The 15,670-nt window shown below is 40.1% G+C and overlaps 1 protein-coding gene across 6 annotated transcripts in view; it reads left to right on the forward strand.

The window, feature by feature from the left end:
• The window catches only part of CNIH3 (cornichon family AMPA receptor auxiliary protein 3), a 271,670-nt gene that overhangs the window by 21,442 nt on the left and 234,558 nt on the right, over positions 1 to 15,670 (forward strand). The gene's annotated exons all lie outside the window — the stretch shown is intronic.

The following is a 15,670-nucleotide window of genomic DNA, read 5'->3' on the forward strand; positions in this document are numbered from 1 at the left end:
GATTCCATATATATGTGTTAGCATACGGTATTTGTTTTTCCTTTCTGACTTACTTCACTCTGTATGACAGTCTCTAGGTCCATCCGCCTCATTACAAATAACTCCATTTCGGTTTTTTTTATGGCTGAGTAATATTCCATTGTATATATGTGCCACATCTTCTGTATCCATTCATCTGTCGATGGACACTTAGGTTGCTTCCATGTCCTGGCTATTGTAAACAGAGCTGCAATGAACATTGTGGTACATGACTCTTTTTGAATTATGGTTTTCTCAGGGTATATGCCCAGTAATGGGATTGCTGGCTCATATGGTAGTTCTGTTTTTAGTTTTTTAAGGAACCTCCATACTGTTCTCCATAGTGGCTGTATCCATTTCTCCCTCTGATCTTGTTCACTGATGGTGGTGGAGGAGCCCAGCAGCTGAGTAGAAACTGGTCCTGGGGAGCCGTCTGGCCGGAGTGCTGAAGCTGGGAAAAATTCCCAGCTCCCTTGGTGGTCACAGGAGTGAAGGAAGCAGTGCTCCTGTCAGGTGTGGGCTGCCCACTTCCCAAGGTCATGCTCAGCAGTGGTTGGAGAGCCAACCATTCATTCGAGTTTCTGATGCCTCACAGGTGCGAGGCGCCAGGAGCCAAGTTTCACAAGGCGTGGTGAGGCCACTCGGGGTGTGAGGCAGAAGCTCCCCCGGCTCTAACATCAGAGAGCAGGGCTGGGGGCGGATGTGGCCTGGGGCTGGCTGGCAGGAAAGTCCGGTCTGATGAAAGCGGCTACCTTCTGACTAGCTTCTCTATGTCTCTTACTGTGCGATACCAACATTTCCTTCCATTCTTGAACAGACCTCCCACTGCTTTCCCACTACCCCCGCAAAGATAACATACTTTTATGAATGTGTTGCACGTAACCAGTTTCCAAATATGTGCTCAGGACAGCAAACCCTCCTCTTGCTTGACTGTGCCCGTTCGCCCAGCTTACCAACCAGTAGCCCAGAAACACTGGGGGGCTGAGTGACCTGAGAGGAAGATGCAAGACATTCAGGGGCAGAGCTCCAAGGGAGTCTCCCAGGGCCAGGTTTGGTCTACAGGGAGGAGAGAGGTCCTGCTGTACTTGTAACGCAGTCCCTGAGGCTGGGACCAGGACACAGGAGTGGAACTCTTTTGAAGCGGCTCGCCCGGGAAAGAAAATCATAGCACCCCACTCAATTGTTGGTGTTTATATCTAGAGAACATGTTTCAGCTCCAGTGATTAACTCTTTTGGGGCGCACCTCAAGGCGCAAGACGGCATGAGTGCTCTGCCAGGATCAGTTCCGGTGTCCACCATCTTTTGGACTCCCAAAGCCAGGCACTTGACTTCCTGGTGATCCACCTCTCCTTCCTCCAGGTAGCACCCTTCTACCTTCCAGGACAATCAGGGTACCTCTCCTTTCCTCCTCCCTCTCTCCTACTGCTCAGATCAAAGCTCTCCAGCAGACACCATGTAACCTTGAGGATGGAAACCACCTGCTTGGGGAGACAGAAAAAGGCTGAGACCCTGATGACTTACGTGGAGCTGCCAAAACAGTTCGACTACTTACTTCATGTCCTCAATAAAGTAGGAGAATAATCCCCCACCTATGTGAATGACTGGGCTTTCTATTATCTGCAGCCAAACCTAATTGTCACATACACAGCGACCCTCCGTGATATCCAGGTGTTTTCTTGTTCTCATCTATACTATGGCATAGGGGCAAATAGTTCTTAATGAAGAGCAGAAATAATACAAATTGAATCTCTGGTGGGGCTTTCCTCTGGTTGGACTCTGTGCACACAGTAAAATAGATCTGGTTGTGCTGTTGTTCTTAGAATTATTGATTTTAAGTCTTTCTCACAGTAGGGGTGGGGTAGAGCTGGAGTTTCAAAAGCACACATTCGTGTTTCTTAGCTTTGGTTTAAGTACGGTGGAGAGCGGTGACGAAGGCTCCTAAGGACGCAGAGGAGAAAACCAGGCTGCTCTCGTTTGCCTTTGTAAAATGCATGTTTGGGTAATTCCCTGGCGGTCCAGTGGTTAGGACTTGGTGCTTTCACTGCGTTGGCCCGGGTTCAATCCCTGGTCAGGGAACTAAGATCCTGCAAGCATGTTTGGAGCTTGTAAAAAGCTCTGGTACTGAGCTCAGAGAAAGCAGAGGCGAGGCCCTTGGTTCCGTTCCCCTAGACACCAGGGAGGTGAGCTTGTTAGTGTCAGATGACCCATATTTTTCTTGATCTTTGAGTCATCTCAAAAAAAAAAAAAAAAAGCTTTATCAAGGTATAATTGACATACAATGAACTGCACCTATTTATATATTTATTTATTTATTTATTTATTTTAAATAACTTTTTTTTTTTTTTTAAATGATGGAGCTAGGTTTTTTTTTTTTTTAATTAATTTATTTTATTTTATTTATTTTTGGCTGTGTTGGGTCTTCGTTTCTGTGCGAGGGCTCTCTCCAGTTGCGGCAAGCGGGGGCCACTCCTCATCGCGGTGCGCGGGCCTCTCACCATTGCGGCCCCTCTAGTTGCGGAGCACAGGCTCCAGACGCTCAGGCTCAGCAGTTGTGGCTCACGGGCCTTGTCGCTCCGCGGCATGCGGGATCCTCCCAGACCAGGGCTCGAACCCGCGTCCCCTGCATTGGCAGGCAGATTCCCAACCACTGCGCCACCAGGGAAGCCCGAACTGCACCTATTTAAACTGGATGATTTGATAAGTTTTGCCATGTGTTTACATCTGTGAATCTGTCACTACAATCAATAGAGTGAACAGACCCACCACCTCTGAAGTTTTCTTTGTAATCCATCATGCCACCCCTGGCAACCACTGAACTACTTTCTGTCATGACAGATTAGTTCGCATTTTCTAAAGTTTTATGTAAATGGAATCGTATAGCATGTACTCTTTTTTTTTCTGGTTTTCTGTCTTATTTCACTCGCATAATCTTTTTTAGATTCATCCATCTTTTTCATGTATCAACTTATCCCTTTTTATGGCTGAATAATATTCAGTTGTATGGATATACCACAATTTGTTTATCCATTCACCTGTTGATAGACGTTTGGATCATTTCTGGCTTTTGGCTATTAAAGCTGCTATGAACATTTGTGTACAGGTCTTTGTATTATTCTTGGATGTATAGCGAGGACTAGAATGGCTAGATCCCATGGTATGAGTATGCTTAACTTTCTTTTTTCCTAATCAAATATTCTTATTACACTTACAACTTACTTTTTTTAAAACTGAGTTTATTTATCTTTGGCTGCATTGTGTCTTTGTTGCTGTGCATGGGCTTTCTCTAGTTGCGGCAAGCGGGGGCTGCTCTTCATTGTGGTGCGTGGGCTTCTCATTGTGGTGGTTTCTCTTGTTGTGGAGCACGGGTTCTAGGCACGTGGGCTTCAGTAGTTGCAGCACACGGGCTTCAGTAGTTGCAGCATGCGGGCTCAGTAGTTGTGGTTTGGCGGGCTCTAGAGCACGGGCTCAGTAGTTGTGGCACACAGGCTTACTTGCTCCGTGGCATGTGGTAATCTTCCCGGACCAGGGATCAAACCTGTGTCCCCTGCATTGGCAGGTGGATTCTTAACCACTGCGCCACCACGAAAGTCCCTACAACTTACTTTTTTTTTTTTTCAAAGTGAGACATGGTTGTATCAACGCATTTTTTTTTCACTTTATTTATTTATTTATTTATTTATTTATGGCTGTGTTGGGTCTTCGTTTCTGCGCGAGGGCTTCCTCTAGTTGCGGCAAGTGGGGGCCACTCTTCATCGCGGTTCGCGGGCCTCTCACTATCGTGGCCTCTCTTGTTGCGGAGCACAGGCTCCAGACGCGCAGGCTCAGTAGTTGTGGCTCACGGGCCCATTTGCTCCGCGGCATGTGGGATCTTCCCAGACCAGGGCTTGAACCCGTGTGCCCTGCATTGGCAGGCAGATTCTCAACCACTGCACCACCAGGGAAGCCCCCTACAACTTACTTTTGATTCATTGTATATATATATATTTTATAAATTTTTATTTATTTATTTATTTATGGCTGTGTTGGGTCCCCGTTTCTGTGCTAGGGCTTTCTCTAGTTGCGGCGAGCGGGGGCCACTCTTCATCGCGGTGCACAGGCCTCTCACCGTCGCGGCCTCTCTTGTTGTGGAGCACAAGCTCCAGATGCGCAGGCTCAGTAGTTGTGGCTCACGGGCCCAGTTGCTCCGCGGCATGTGGGATCTTCCCAGACCAGGGCTCAAACCCATGTCCCCTGCATTGGCAGGCAGATTCTCAACCACTGCGCCACCAGGGAAGCCCTCATTGTATATTTTAAACAAAAGATATTTAATACAGATTTATCTGTGATTCATTGTATTTTTTTTTTTAAATATATTTATTTATTTAGTTTTGGCTGCATTAGGTCTTTTTTTTGCTGCCCGCGGGCTTTCTCTAGTTGCGGCAAGTGGGGGCTAGTCTTCATCGCAGTGTGCAGGCTTCTTATTGAGGTGGATTCTCTTGTAGTGGAGCATGGGCTCTAAGCACACGGGCTTCAGTAGTTGTGACATGCGGGCTCAGTAGTTGTGGCTCACGGGCTCTAGAGAACAGGCTCAGTAGTTGTGGCGCATGGGCTTAGTTGCTCCGCGGCACGTGGGATCTTCCCGGACCAGGGCTCGAACCCATGTCCCCTGCATTGGCAGGCAGACTCTCAACCACTGTGCCACCAGGGAAGTCCCCGATTCATTGTATATTTTGAAGAGAAGACAATTCTGTGGCCAGTATGACTTTTACTTTCCTTTCTTCCAAGGGAAGATAACCATACCAATATTCTATTAAAAAATATCTGCATACAAGGTACACCTGCTTTCCTTTTCCTACCTGTAACTTGAGATCACAGCTGAAAGGAATTTAATGAATCTGTGGACATTTGTTTCTTCACATGTATGTGCCTTCCAAAATGATCATATGTATAATTTCTTCTCTCAAGTATCATAGTGAGTTTTTAATTTTTAAAACCTATTTATCAAGATTTTAATTAACGTACCACAAAATTTACCGTTATGAAGTGTACAATTCAGTGGTTTTTAGTATATTCACAGAGTTATACAACCATCACCACAATCTAAGTTTAGAGCATTCAACCCAAAAGAAACCCTGTATGCATTAACAGTCATTCCCTGTTTCCTCCTTCCAATCTCCTCTAGTAGCTCTTGGCCACTAATAATCTACTTTCTATCTCTCTATATTTGTCTGTTCTGGACATTTCATGTAAATGGAATCATACAATATGTGGTCCTTTTTTTAATAATTAATTAATTAATTAATTAATTTTTGGCTGCATTGGGTCTTTGTTGCTGCGCGCAGGCTTTCTATAGTTGCGGCGAGCGAGGGCTACTCTTCATTGCGGTGGGCTGGCTTCTCACTGTGGTGACTTCTCTTGTTGTGGTACATGGGTTCTAGGCACACGGGCTTCAGTAGTAGTGGCACATGGGCTCAGTAGTTGTGGCACATGGGCTTAGCTGCTTTGTGTCATGTGGGATCTTCCCAGACCAGAGCTCAAACCTGTGTCCCCTGCATTGGCAGGTGGATTCTTAAGCACTGCGCCACCAGGGAAGTCTGATATGTGGTCCTTTGTGACTGGCTCCTTTCACTTAGCATGATGTTTTCAAGGTTCATCCATATTGTAGAATGTATCAGTACTTCATTACTTTTTTAAAAAAATTGACTGTATTTATTTATTTTTTTAAAAAATTTTTTATTTATTTATTTAATTATTTATGGCTGTGTTGGGTCTTCGTTTCTGCGTGAGGGCTTTCTGTAGTTGCGGCAAGTGGGGGCCACTCTTCATCGCGGTGCGCGGGCCTCTCACTATCGCGGCCTCTCTTACCGCGGAGCACAGGCTCCAGATGCGCAGGCTCAGTAGTTGTAGCTCACGGGCCCAGCTGCTCCACAGCATGTGGGATCTTCCCAGACCAGGGCTCGAACCTGTGTCGCCTGCATTGGCAGGCAGATTCTCAACCACTGCACCACCAGGGAAGCCCTTGACTTTATTTTTTAAAGCTGTTTTAGGTTCACAGCAAAATTGAGAGACTTTCCTTAAACTCCCTGCCCACACACATGCGCAACCTCCCCTGTTATCAACATCCCACACCAGAATGGTACCTTTTTTACGATCTATGTACCTGCATTCACACACCATTATCACTCAACCGTAGTTTACATTAGGGTTCACGCTTGGTGTTTTACATTCTCTAGGTTTGGACAAAAATATATAATGACATGTATCCATCATTATAGTATCATTCAGAATAGTTTCACTGCCCTGAAAATCATCTGTGCTATGCTTAACTTTTTATAAAGCTGCCAAACTGTTTTACAAAGTGATTGCACCATTTTACATTCCTACCAACAGTGTACGGGAGTTCCAGTTCCTCCATATCCTTTCCAACACTGGGGATGATCAATCTTTTAAGTTTTAGCCATTCTAATAGCTGTGTAGTGGGATCTCATTGTGGTTTTAATTCACATTTCCCTAATGCATCATTTTGTTTTTTATTTGCTCTCTGTATATTTTCTTTGGTGAAGTATATGTTCAAATCCTTTGCCCATTAAGAAAAATTGTCGTTTGTTTTCTTGTCAGCGTTTGAGAGGGTTTTTTTTTTTTTGGCTGCGCTGCACAGCTTGTGGGATCTCAGTTCCCTGATCAGGGATCAAACCTGGGCCACGGCAGTGAAAGCCCAGAATCCTAACTGCTAGGCCACCAGGGAAGTCCCGAGAGTTTTTTATATGGTGTGAATGTAAGTCCTTTATCAGCTATATGCTCTGCAAAGATTTTCTCTCGCCTTTTGGGTTGTCTTCATTCTCTTAAGAGCTGAAGTTTAAAATTTTGATAAAGTCCATTTTATTAAATTTTCTTTTTATGGGTCACACTTTGGTGTCATATCTAAGTAATCTCTGCCTACTCCGATGTCACAGAATTTTTCTCCAATATTTTCTTCTAGAAGTTTTATAGTTTTAGGTTGTACATCTAAGTCTATGCTCCATCTTGAGCTAATTTTTATATATGGTGCAAGGTATGGATCAAAGTTCATTTTTTGACATATGGATAGCCAATTGTTCCAGCACTGTTCTTTCTCCACTGGATTTTCTTGGCACCTTTGTCAAAAACTAGTTGTCCATGTATGTATGGATCTATTTCTGGATTCTCTATTCTGTTCCACTCATCTATTTGCCGTATTTACACCAAACCACACTTGTTGACTCTTATAGCCTTTAAATAAATCTTAAAGTCAGGTAGTGTGAGTCCTCCAACTTTACTCTTTTTCAAAGTTGTTTTGGCTCTTCTAAGTTCTTTGCATTTTAATATAAATTGGAAAATCAGCTTGTCAATTTCTACAGAAAATCCCACTGAGATTTTCATTGTGATTGTATTGAGTCTGTAGAACAATCTGGGAAGAATTGATGTCTTAATATTGAGTTTTCTGGTCCAAGAACAAAGTCTATTTCTCCCTCTACTTCTTAAAAAAGTTTTTCTTTAATTTCTTTCATTTAATTTAATCAGTGTTGTGTAGTTTTCAGTGTACGTGTTTTGAATAATTTTTTTCAGATTTATCCCTACTGGTTCATATTTTTTTGATGCTATTGTAAAGTGATGTCTCATTGTGGTTCTAATGTGCATTTCCCAAGTTGCTGATGTTTAACATCTTTTCATTTGCTTATTTGCCACCTGTATATCCCCTTCACTGAAATATTCTTTTTTTTTTTTTTTTTAATTCATTAATTTTTGGCTGTGTTGGGTCTTCGTTTCTGTGCGAGGGCTTTCTCTAGTTGCGGCGAGCGGGGGCCACTCTTCATCGCGGTGCGCGGGCCTCTCACTATCGCGGCCTCTCTTGTTGGGAACACAGGCTCCAGACGCGCAGGCTCAGTAGTTGTGGCTCATGGGCCTAGTTGCTCCGCGGCATGTGGGATCTTCCCAGACCAGGGCTCGAACCCGTGTCGCCTGCATTAGCAGGCAGATTCTCAACCACTGCGCCACCAGGGAAGCCCCACTGAAATATTCTTAATCCATTTTCTTTTTCTTTCTGTTTTTTTTGAGGGTGAGTTTTACTTTACTTATTAAAATAATTTTTTTTTATTGCAGTAGAGTTGATTTACAATGCTGTGCCAATCTCTGCTGTACAGCAAAGTGACTCAGTTATACACATATAGACATTCCTTTTTTTATATTCTCTTCCATTATGGTTTATCACAGGATATTCAACACAGTTCCCTGTGCTATACATTAGGACCTGGTTGCTTATCCATTCTAAATGTAACAGTTTGCATCTGCTAACCCCGAACTCCCAGTCCATCCTTCTCCCCCCACCCCATTTTCTAATTGTATTGTTTGCTTGTCAACTGTTTAGTTTTGAGAGTTCTTTATATCATCTTGGTACCAAGTCCTTTGTTGAATATGTTGTTTGAAAATATTTTCTCCCAGTCTGTAACAGGGTCTTTCACAGAGCAAAAATTTTTAACTTTTAAGAGGTCCAACTTATCAAGTTTGCCTTCTGTGGATCATACTTTTGATATTAAGTCTAAGCATGTCTTACCTAGTCCTAGATCTTGAAGATTTTCTCCAAAAATTTTCATAGTTTTACTCTTTCCATTTAAATCAATGATCCATTTTGAGTTAATTGAGTTAATTTTTTGTAAAATGTGTGAGGCTTAGGTTGAAGTTCTTTTTTTTTTTTTCTTGGCCTATGGACATCCATTTAATTTCCCCTTCAACATTAGTTTTGGGCTAAGAATCTGATGTGTCTTGGTGTAGCTTTCTTCATATTTCATGTGCTGGGATTCATAGAACTTCTTTTATCTGTGGCTTTATAATTTTCATCAAATTTGGAAAAATTTCAGCCATCATTTTTCAAATTTTTTTGCGTCCCCATGTCTCCCTTGTGACAGTCCTCTGGGGATTCCCATTACATGTATATTAGGCTGCTTGAAGTTGTTGCACAGCACACTGATGATTTCATTTCTTTAAATTCTCTTTTTTCCCCTCTCCCTGTCTCATTTTGAATAGTTTCTATTGCTATGTTTTCAAATTCACTAATTCTTTCTTCTGCAGTATCTACTTTGCCATTAATTCCATCCAACCAATTTTTTTTTTATCTTACATAATGTAGTTTTCATCTCTAGACACCCCCCCACCAGGATTATTTAGATGTTGGTTGGTAGATTGGTATTTTATTTTATTTTACTTTTTCCAGCATATTAAGGTATAATTGAAAAATTAAACTGTAAGATATTTAAAGTGTACATTGAGATGATTTGATATACATACACTTTATGAAAGGATTCCTCCCATCTAGTTAATTAATACATTGATCTCACATATTTATTTATCCTTTTTTTTTTTTTTGGTGAGGACATTTCAGTTCTACTCTCTTAGCAAATTTCAATTTTCAATTATATAATACAGTGTTATCAATTATAGTCATCGTGTTATGCATTACATTAGATCCTCAGACCTTATTCATTTTATAGCTGAAGGTTTATACCCTTTTACCAACTTCTCACTACTTCTCCTACCCCACTATACCTGGTAAACCACCTTTCTACTTTCTGTTTCTATGAGCTTGACTTTTTGTTGTTGTTGTTCCACATATAAGTGATACTATGTAGTATTTGTCTTTCTCTGTATGGCTTATTTCATTGGCATAATGCTGTCAATGTCCATCCATGTTGTCACAAATGAAAGGAATTTCTTCTTTCACATGGCTGAATAATATTCCATTTTTATAGTATGTATCTTACATCTTTATCCATTCATCTGTTGATTCTGTAGGTTATTTCTATATCTTGGCTACTGTGAATAATACTACAGTGTACATGAGAGTGCAGATATCTCTTTGGTATTCTGTTTTTATTTCCTTTGGATATATACCCAGAAGTGGAATTGCTAGAACATATGGTAGTTCTATTTTTAATTTTTTGAGGAGCCTCCATACTGTTTTCAATAGTGGCTGCACCAATTTACATTCCCACCAAGAGTGCACAAGGGTTCACTTTTCTCCATGTCTTCATCAACACTTGTTATCGCTTTTCTTTTTTTTTTTTTAATTTTTAAAATTTTATTTAAAAAATTTTTTGGCTGCGTTGGGTCTTTGGTGCTCTGCACGGGCTTTCTCTAGTTGTGGTGAGTGGGGGCTACTCTTCATTGCAGTGTGTAGGCTTCTCATTGCAGTGGCTTCTCTTGTTGTGGAGCACGGGGTCTAGGTGCACGGGCTTCAGTAGTTGCAGCACGTGGGCTCAGTAGTTATGGCACATGGACTTCGTTGCTCCGCGGCATGTGGGATCTTCCTGGACCAGGGCTCAAACCCATGTCCCCTGAATTGGCAGGCAGATTCTTAACCACTGTGCCACCAGGGAAGCCCATCGCTTGTCTTTATGATGAAAATCATTCTAACAGGTGTAAAGGGATATCTCATTGTAGTTTTTATTTGCATTTCCCAGATGATTAGTAACATTGAGCACCTTTTCACATATCTGTTGGCCTTTTGTATGTATTCTTTGGAAAAATGTCTATTCAGTTCCTCTGCCCATTTTTAAATTGGATATTTTATTGAATTGTGTGAGTTCTTTATGTATTTTTGATATTAACCCCTTATCAGATATAAGATTTGCAATTATTTTCTTCCATTCTGTAGGTTACCTTTTAATTTTGTTGATTGTTCCTTTTCCTGTGCAGAAACTTTTCAGTTTGATGTAGTTCCACTCGTTTATTTTTGTTTTTGCTGCTTTTGCTTTTGGTGTCAAATCCAAAAGGTCATTGCCAAGAGTGATGTCAAGGAGATTACTGCCCATGTTTTCTTCCAGGAGTTTTATGGTTTCAGGTCTTAAATTTAAGTTTTCAATTTATTTTGAGTTGATATTTGTGCATGGTGTAAGACAGTGGTCCAGTTTCATTCTTTTGTGTGTGGCTATCCAGTTTTCTGAACACCACTTATTAAAGAGCCTATTCTTTCTCCATTGTACATTCTTGGCTTCTTTGTCACAAATTAGTTGCCAAAATATGCGTGGTTTTATTTCTGGGCTTTCTGTTCTGTTCTATTGATCTATGTGTGTCTAGAAGTTTGCTAAGGATCTTTAAAAAATATCTTTCATGTGTCTACTTAAATTCTGAACATATGTACTACAACTATAATGACTATTTTTGTGTCTTTGTTTGGACACAAAACATCTGGTTCATTTCTGGCTCAGTTTATCTTGACTGATCATTCTTCTTTTTAAGGGTAAGGTTTTCCTATTTCTTTGTATGTCTGGTAATCTTTGATTGGATGCCAGACATTGTTAATTTTACCATTTTGAATGCTGGGTGTTTTTATATTCCTATTAATATTGAAAAAAATTTTTAAAAGAATTATCAGAACTGTTACTTTTGCTTAGTTTTATTAAAAATATGTCATATAGCTTTTTTCCTTTAAGGAGGAAAAAAGGAACAAGTTTCATAAAATCAAATAAGCAATGGTAATGTGTCTTAACTTGAAAAAGTTTGGAAATCACTGGTTTACAAGTTAGAATTGAATGAAAGAACAACTGTAACAGCCACAGTTGGCCATTTCATGCCAGTGGCAGCAAACAACATCAACTAGGGTAAAATAAACAACTGTGTGGAAGCCCTGATAAGTGCTTAAACAGACTGATGGACTGAGAAATCAGTATAGATATATTTTTGATATATATACATATATATTAATATATTTTATTAATATTTTGGAACTTTGTTCTTAGATGCTGTTAAGTTCATTGGAAACAGTCCTCCGTTACAAACCTGCCCCTTTTTCATGAACTCCTTGTGTAGCCACTCTCAGCTCCTCCCTATTGGGCCACTCTGGTGTATCTTCCAAGATACTGGCTATTCTTGGTCATTTAGAGTCCCTCATTTCTTGTAAGAACACTCTCAAGTTTTAACAGGAGGATCTTTCACTTTCTTCCCTGAGTTTTCTCCTCGGAAATCCTACAACTATTGGTGAACTGGGGTAAAGAAGCTCCTTCATAAGTCATTTATTTTATTAGAATTTCTTCCTTGTTTTCAGGCATCACTCTTCTTCCATCTTAGGCAGATTGCCATTCTTTTTCTTCCTCTCCTTTTTCTCTCTTTTTTTCCCCTTTTCTTTCTTTTAAAACTTTAGTTATGGAAAATTTTAAGCCTTCAAAAAGATAGAGAGACTGGTATAATAGGTATTCCCACATACCAATCAATAATCATTAACTTGTGAAACTGTATTTTTCTTTTTAAAAAAAGTGTTTTCTTTTTAAAATTGAGGTATAGTTGATTTAGAAACTGTATTTTTCTAATGCTTCTGATTTGCAAACATTAGAAACTTATTTTCAAGTTACATTAGAAACCATGTGGTAGGGAATACACAACCCATTTTGTCTTGTGGGGTGTGTGTGTAGGACTCTTGGCTTTTATCCAGGTTAGGATGCATACAACATGAAGACTAAGAGTCTCCAGTGATTCCCCAAGCATCTCAAATACTCTCTCACTTTGTGTTTTATACATAGTCCTTAATTGCAGCCTGTAGCCTTTGCTCTGTGCTTTGTTTATAGTCTCTGGTTGATTTAGGTCATATCTCATATTTAATCTATGTTTACGCTCCTTGAATACAGTTCCTAAGATTTCTAAGATTTTTTTCCCCTAAGTGTGTGTGTTTGTATATATATATACACAGACACATACCTAGAGTGTTCTTTATATAGCACAATTATGCTTAATGAATAAAAGCAAGTTAGCATAATGTAGTGACAGGTCTCTGGTAGAATCCTGGCACTGCTACTTACTAGTTGGTGTGACTTTTCCAATTGCTAAACCTCTCAGAGATTCAGTATCATCATCTGTAAACTGAATAACACCCACCTTCAGGATGATTGTTAGGATTAGAAATAATGCAACTAGAGTGTTTATCACAGTGCCTGATGCATAGTAGTAACTCAATAAATGACAGCTATTATGATTATGACAGATGTAGCAGTGCTGTGGAATGGATAGCAAAGAGTATTATCCCTAATTGACTGACTAAATAGGCACCAGAGAGACTAAAATACTGACTAAAGTCACAGACAGATCCATAACCAAAGTCATAAGTGCCACTTCCTGGACTCAGAGGCTCCTGCAAACATACCAAAATCTAACTTCTTCTTATATCTTTATGGATGAATTCTATTTTGTAACAGAAACAAGACATTTCCAGCAGCTCATTTCAAGGGGATTTACTAAATTTATGGTTCCAGGCATCTAGGTTTGGGCTTTGTGCCCCAAACCATGTCCTTACATCCACAGTAATATTTGAAATGAGCATATCAGACCAGCACATCTCTGTTGTGGTGTTTTGCTGAGTTTATTTGTGGACAGACTGGTTCTCAGAATCACAGACTGTTAGTGGATTGTTTTTAAACAGACAAAGTGCTTCAAGCTTTCACACAGAGAAAGGAATGTTGAGTCCTACTTTCTCTGTCTCTATGTCTCTCTCTGTGTTTCTGTCTCTCTGACTCTCTCTTTGTCTCTCTTTCTCTATCTCTCTGTCTCTGTCTCTCTCTCTCTCACACACACACACACACACACACATAATTCTTTTGATCGTATACTCTCCAGGTTCTGGAGACATATGCACACCTCTGTGTACTCTTCCCAAAGTGGAGAAATGTCTTTCTCAGCTGTTTCCCACTATATTTTGCTGAAGTATAAAAATATGTCCTTATTAATCATCTGTAAGTGTCTAGAGGACATAAGTTCTGCCGAAAAGCTAAAGGCAAATGTAAAAAATTAGTGAAAATCATATAGAAGAGTCTCCCCTTTTTGTCCTAATTGAACAAAGTTGGGGAGAAAAGGACTGTTTAGGGACTTCCCTGGTGGTCCAGTGGTTAAGAATCCATCTTGCAATGCAGAGTACGCAGGTTTGATCCCTGGTCGGGGAACAAAGATCCCACATGCCTCGGGGCAACTAAGCCCGCACGCTACAACTACTGAGTCCACGCACTCTGGAGCCCGTGTGCCACAACTACAGAGCCTGCGCACCACAACTAGTGAGAAACCTGCAAGCCACAACTAGAGAGAAACCTGTACACCGCAACGAAGAGCCCGCATGCCGCAACGAAAGATCCCGTGTGCTGCAACTAAGACCTGACGCATCCAAAAAATTTAAAAAAAAACAAAGAAAAGGACTGTTTAAAGAGGCTCTGGAATGATATACCTGTAACCATGGCCTCTGATGTGAGATCCCCTCTCACTCTGGATTTACAATGTTACATTCTCCTTTTAGCAGGGATCACTATAAGCAAGTTAACTAAAATCATGATGAATTGAAAAAGAAAAGAAAGAATGAAAAACAAGAGCCATTGGAAACCTTTTCCTTCCTCAGAAACAATGGGGCTTCTCCTTTTATCTTTTTCAAAATCTTCTTCCTTCATTAAGCACAGTGGCTGTAACTAAAGCATCTTTGTGTCTCTAGCACTTTTTGTAATGCTTTACACACAGTAGGCACTCAGTAAATAATTATTTTTGATGCTGAATGTATAAATATGTATTAGTTGAGAATTTACTATGTAGCCTGATTTTGTTAGGTGCTATGTGTACTACTAAAGAGGTATAACTCAGAATTCCTTGCTTTCACTGAGCTTGCAGTCTAGATGAGGACATAGCAATTATGAGAAATGTTTGGCTATTATTTCCTCAAATATTTTGTCTACTTCATTTTATTCCTTTTCTCCTTCTGGGACTCCAGTTGTACATGTTAAATCTTTTGATAATGTCCCACAGGTTCCTGAAACTCTTGTTAATTATTTCAATCATTTCTTCTGTGATTCAGATTGGATAATTAATGTATTAATCTTTCTTCAAATTCACTAACTCTTTCTTCTACTATCATCATTCTTCTGTTAAGCCCATCCAGTAATTTTTAACATTTCAGATATATATTTTTAAATTCTAGAATTTCTATTTAGTTTTTTTATAGTTTCTAGTTACCTGTTGATACTTTTCATTCAATACAAGCATATTTTCCCCTATGTCCTTGAGCTTATTTCTAATAATTGTTTTATAACCATTGTCTGATAATTTCAATATGTGAATCATTTCAGGATTGACCTTCATTGATTTTATTTTTTCTTGAGAATAGGTAATGTCTTCCTGTTTCTTTGACTGTTATATAATTTTGAACTGTGTCCTGGATGTTGTGAATGATATGTTATAGAGATTCTCAGTTCTGCTGTGTTCCCCTGAAGAGTATTTTTTCTTTTTTTTAATAGTAGGCAGTTAACTTGGCTGAATTCAAACTGTAAACTTTATCTTCCTTGCAGTGAATGGTGGCTCAAATTTCTGCTCAGTGCTTTCAGTCTTAGCTAGACTACTTGAAGTCTGCCTCACACATGTATGGTTCCAACAACTGCCAGAGATCTGGCTAGAATTTATACACATGATTTGGGGCTCCTCCTTTCTGGTTCTCTACTTTTTAGGATTTCTCCCTTTGTTTTCCAGCAGCTGTGTTTCCCTCAAACTCTGTCTTCTGGTTTTTCAAGCCAGTAAGATTTTGGGTTTTTCTTTCTGACTTTTAGCTGCACTGTGTAGTGCAATTTGAGGACTTCCCTCAGGATAAAAGTCATAAAAAATGGGAAACTCACCAGTGCTTTTCTCTTCATCCAGATGTTGACCCCCT

Source organism: Balaenoptera borealis (assembly GCF_965194805.1).
Source record: "Balaenoptera borealis genome assembly, chromosome: 1".
Classification (NCBI taxonomy): domain Eukaryota; kingdom Metazoa; phylum Chordata; class Mammalia; order Artiodactyla; family Balaenopteridae; genus Balaenoptera; species Balaenoptera borealis.